The sequence below is a fragment of the Lipotes vexillifer genome, unplaced genomic scaffold (assembly GCF_000442215.2).
Source record: "Lipotes vexillifer unplaced genomic scaffold, Lipotes_vexillifer_v1.1 scaffold272, whole genome shotgun sequence".
In the NCBI taxonomy this organism is placed as follows: Eukaryota; Metazoa; Chordata; class Mammalia; order Artiodactyla; family Lipotidae; genus Lipotes; species Lipotes vexillifer.
Window position 1 is genome coordinate 408954 of NW_006772469.1, and position 6020 is coordinate 414973.

Below are 6020 nucleotides of genomic sequence, written 5' to 3' on the forward strand. Positions count from 1 at the left end.
TGCAAAAGGAGCCATCCTAACATCTTTTTCCTAGCACATCTTCCACTCTGCATCCCATGTGCCCAGCTCAAATATGCCTTGCTATAGAAGTAATAGAAAAAAAAGTATAAGTGAGTGTATATAGTGCTGTTTTCTGAGCACTAATCCCTTCTCTGAATTTGTTCCATATGTTGTTAGTGCTGTTATCAAAATTGTTCTATAGTCATCTTGTGTGTTTACCATCCTAGTCCCTGAATCAGCCATTTCTCCAAGAAGCCCTTGTTCCTTTAGTTCCTTTTAGGAATGATAGTTAGAGATAACAATCTGTGTGCTAGGGATGCTTACTGCTACTGTGTAGGTCATTGGGAACCTTTTCATAGGATGGATCTAGGATATATATACATATATATACACACATACACACACACATAATTAAAGATAAAATAACTCATGACTTCATAGTGATACTTCCAATTCCAATTTAGGTGATTTTACTTAACCTCTTCTGTATTACATCTGTATCTCCTTAATTCCGCATCCAAAGTCCTGGTTCACAAGTACATAGAGGATTACAGAATCAGAAAATTCCATAATTATTCATTTAATTCATCCCACATTATACACACAACAGTCTCAGAAAAACAATACTAAAACTAACACCCTCAATACAATTGCTGAGAAGAGTTCAATCTTCTGCTAATCCTCTCCCATTTCCTTTCATTTTTCATAATTGTACTGTAACTCTATGATGAGAAAATATAGCCAGTACAAATGGTACTTTCTTCCTTTTAATCCTTATTTAGTCTTAGTTCTATAAATAATACATATTTAATGCTCACTGTCAGCTCTTATATTGATATCTCTCTAGTCCTTTTGGTTGTCTGAAGGTAGTTCTTTAACAGGTTTCTCAGGAAGGGCTCATAGAAGGCATATTCTCAGTAACATCTTCTGCCTTTTATGTTTGAAAGTCAGTTTTGTTAGATATAATCAAACTTGGCTCACTTTTCTTGAGAATCTTGAATGTGGTACTCTCTTTTCTTGGGGCATAAAACATTGCTGAAAAATATCTCATGAGAGTCTAATTTTCTTTTTTTATAAATGACCTACTCTTTTTGCCTAGATGCCCCAAATTTATTTCCCTCTAACACCGAGTAATTTTACTAGACTATGTGTTGGTATTGGTCATTCTGGGTCAATATTCTCAGGTACACAGCGTGCTCTTTTAATATGTAGCTTTAATTTTTTTCAACAACATTGTCTTTCATTATAATCTCTTGTACCTGTTCTATTCCTTTGGTTTCTTTCTTCAGAAACTACTATTATCTATATGTTAAAACAGAAGATCTAACTATCTTTAGTATTAGTCACCCTTCCTCAAAATCTTTTTATTCCTTTTTTCACATCATTTTTATTTTTAAAAATGTCCTCCTTTTCAATCTCTATTTCTCTTAAGGCATTATTTTTCCTTTTTATTTACTCCTGGTTTCCTTCTAGTCTAGTTTTCATTTTGAAATTAATATTTTTACTTCTAATTCTTTCCTGAGTTCCACCGCTCATTCTGGGTATGTCTGCTTTTATTATGGAATCCTGTCATGTTCTATATCATATTCTTTTCTATTTAGTAATTACCTTCCCTTTTCTGACATTCACTATCAAACACTTTTTCTTTAATAATATATGAGAACAAGTTTTCAGCCATTTCCTTCCTTCTAGACACTTTAGTTCCCCGTTACCTCTTTATTATACCTCAATAAATGAGACTTTTAGAATATTTTCTCTTCTATACCCTTCAGTCCTAGTGGAGACTTTCAGAACCTATAGTATTTGGTTCTGCCCCTTCTACCTCCACTTAATTCCTAGGTTTCGCTGAGAAAAGTTGGTACTTTCGTTCCATTTCACCAAGTTTTTTGTTTTCCTTTGTGGTATGTCTCTTCTATTTTAGGAATCCTTAATTTACCACTTGTGTTACAATTCCCACATTGTCATTATTCACTTACATTACTATATAATACATTCAAGGTGAATTACTCACCACAAATTTCCTTTCTCTTCATCTTCCCTATCTTGATATGAGGTCTCTGTTCTGATTGTTTTATTGTTTGGTAGTATTTACTATTTTTTCTTTTCTTTTCTTTCTTTTTCTTTTTTATTTTTTTTGCTGCACCTGCGCGGCTTGTGGGATCTTAGTTCCCCGACCAGGGATTGAACCCGCGCACTCTACTCAGCAGCGAAAGCACGGAGTCCTAATCATTGGACCACCAGGGAATTTCCTGTTCGTATTTACTCTTAAGTGGTCACTCAGATGCTGTGCATGGCTAACAAACCTGTGAATCTGTGTACGTTCACAAATATCTTTCTGTCATCCTGACAGTTAAATGGGATTTTGTCTGAGCTGCCGTCCTTTTCCCTCAGTGACCTGCAAATGTTATTCCACAGTTTTCTAGCTTCCAGGATTTCAGATAAGTTCAGTGCCAGTGATTTCTCTCTCTCCCTTTCTCTCTTCCCCTTCCTCTTTTTTCCTTCCTTTCTCCCTCCCTCCTTCCCTCCCTCCCTCCTCCATTCTCTCTCTCCCTGTTTTTCCCTTTCTCTCTCTTTCTTTCTTCTCTTTGAGAGACTAAATATGCAAACAGGCAATGGCAAGACCATATATGAAAATAAAACTCTGACCCACAATCTGTAGCAACCAGTCCAAAAAATCAACTCACTATCTGCAGCAACCCTTCTAGGATCCAAACAACTCCTGTAGCCATCAGCCCAAAATAGCCACTACCTGATCAATAACTACCAGATTCCCGAGTAATTTAATTTCTAATTTAATTTCTAATTAAATTTCTAATTTAATTTAGTTTAGTAATTTAATTTCTAATTTAATTTCTAATTAACTTCTAATCTATGACTAACCAGAGAAGGACAAATATGCCCCCTTAACCAATCACATGGGATACCCCACTTCAAGCTAGGCTGCTGACAACCCCCTCAGGTCCACAGCCTCCAATCAGGGAACATTTAAATTCCTTATTTTCCACTATAAAGCTTTCTCTGCCTGCCTCTGACTCGCTGTCAAACACAAGTGATGGTGACCAACTCCCTTGCTATAGAAAGTTCTGAATAAATAGCTTTTACTTGTTGTCATCTGGCTGGTCTTCCTGTCTATTTCCAACTTTCTTCCTCCTTTTTCTCCCCTGCCCCTCCTTTCCCTCTTCTTCCCCTCCCCCACCTCCGTATCCTCCCCATTGTTCTTCTTGTTTTTCCTGTTCTTTTTGTAGGAAACTTGTTCTTTCCACCTGGAAGTTTTTAAGATCTTTTCTTTACAGGAATTTCTCTCAAATGTGCCTAGGTGTGTCTTTTTTCATTGATCTTACCTGAAATTCAGTGACCCCTTTTATCTGCAAATGCAAGTCTATCTTCAGGTCAGGGAAAATTTCTAGTATTATTTGTTTAATATTATCTTCCTTTTATCATTTCCTTTGTTTCCTTCTGGAACTCCAACTAGTCATATATCAGGTCTCTTGGGTTTATCTTCAAAGTGACTTGCTTTTTTCATCATAATTTCTCTCTTTATATTTTCGCTCTGTTTTGAGATATCTTTTCCACTTTTCAGGCCACTAAGCAAGATTCAGTTCTCCTTCAATATACCTTCAATGTTGTATTTTAAAAATCATGATTTTCATATGTCTACTTGTGTAAAAATGTTATAGCTGCTTTATTTATAATAGCCCCAAGTGAAAACAAAAAAAAGTTGTCAGGAAAGTGGGTAGACAAAGTGTGATATATTCATTCAATAGAACACTACTCAGCATCCAAAAGAAAAACTACAGATACGTGCAACAACGTGAATGAATCTCACAAACAATATGTTGAGTGAAAGAAACCAGACGTTAAAAAAAATATATGTAATAAGGTTCCATCTCATGAAGTTATGAATTAGAAAAAACTAATCTATGATGATAGAAAATCAGAAAGTGCTTGAGGAGGAGAAAATGGAGAAAGGTAGGAATTTACTGGGAAGTAGCAGGAAGTGGAGGTGACGGAAATGTGCCATATGTTGGTAGGCGTGTGGGTTACATGGGGTGTATGGATTTATCAAAGTTTATCAAAGTATACATTTAAGATTTATGCGTTTCACTGAGTGTAAAACCTTAATTTAAAAAGGGAACAAAATCATGCTTTTTCTTCCATAGTCTTGTGTGTATGTTTTGAATTTAGTCTTCTTGAATGCTTTTATTTATGTATTTTTTTGTATTTATTTACAGTTAAGGTGTCTTCTGTCTTCTCTACTAGCTTCAAAGGCTAGTGCTCTTCCAGCCTCAGAGGAAGAGATGCTCGAACACAGTTGTTATGCTTCCCCAAAGGTCCCTCTGGTATCAAGATGACCAACAGATCCTCTTAATAATAGTGCCCAGGCAGGTCTTATCCTTCCACTTGGAGGTCCATGCATCTTCACAAGCTACACTCTCTTCACTATCTAGTGTGTTCTGATCCTCTTACTTTGCTATCTCTAGACTCCCTGTAACCTGAGGCTTCATAGAAAGACATAGTGCCCACCATGTCTTTCTGCTTGTTCCCTTGTGTTCATGTTTCAAATGGGGTCATATAGTTGAAAGTGAGTGAAAGAGATGTGCTAGCTTGATTGACTTCTATAAACCACCCAGTACCCAGAACTATGTTCTTTGTATTAAGTAATCACTCAAAAAATACTTGTTAAATTGAGTAAAGAACATAGTTGGATAAATAGGAGACCTAGAAAACCCCAGCATCATTGAATGTGCTGGTGTTTCCATCTAAATCTCCCTTCTCTGGAGATGGCACTAAAATCAAGGAGTATATAAATCCAAATACTGAGTAGGAACTAATGTGGGTAAGGTGGAGAAGATGATCCAAATCTGCCACCAACTGTGGCAACAACCAGAAGCAGATATTAAACTCGAGTCATAAAGCAAGAGTTCTAAGATCTAGTAAGACAAATAGGAAGGGATGGGTTAAGAGAGTAAGTAGAAGGACTATCCTGGGTAAAACCTGTGATAAGCACTGTGGTCCAACAATAGAGACCGTCTGACTCTCTTAATAAAATAACACCTGGAGGACTTCCAGCTTCTGCCTAGCTGGAGGGAGCTGCAAAAAAGCATTGTTCCCTTCACCCAACAATAATCTAGGTAATCTATAAAATCATAATTTTTTATTAAGCCAATCAAAGATCTGAGGTCATAGGGCAACCCACTAACTTGAAATCTAAGGAAAGACAGGTGCTTCTAAACACAGATGAGATGCAGGCACTGTATCATCTGTGGCAGAGCATGGGAAGGAAGATGGGGCAGCCATACAAACAGGAAGAAAGAATTCTGCTAAATTTTTAAATAAATTGCTAAAGACTGAGTGTGGGCTGGCATGCTTGTAGAACACCATGGAAGCCATAGTCATAAAAGGAGTTCACATCTATTCACAGGCTCTTCTCCAGAGACCACCACTGGGAAGCCAGGACAAAGACTGGGGGCAGGGTGGTAGGTAAGGAAAAGACTCCTGGGTCCTTCAGGCCTAGAGGAGAGGAGTGGCTGCCACTGCAGGAAAGGCAGGAAGAAACCCAGACACTTCTCCCCCAAGGAACAAAAGACTTAAATTGATGGGAGAAGGCAGCAAGCCCTGTTGTTCCCCAAGGGACCGGTAAAGACCCATTGCAGCTGGAAGAATAGGAAAAAAGAAAAGAAAAGAAAAACAAAAACCCCAAACCTCTAATCCCAGGGAAGAGACTGGAAACTGTCTACTCTTAGAGGTCATAATGCTCTGGGAGGGTCTGGATTACCCAGACCCAGGGACACAGAGCCTGCCTAAGAATGAAGTTGGGACAGGACTACAGAGACACTGTCTTCCTTCCCCATCACTACAACCATTCTAGTAAGCACCAAGTAACAAGCAGGTTACTGCTGGGAGAAAGGCATGAGCTTAGAGTGATGCCCTCTGAGTGGCAAGAGCATAGAAAGCCTAAAGCTGAAAGTGGAACATCAGCACTGAGAAAAAACTTTAGCAAACCAGCCCCAACTCTAAGC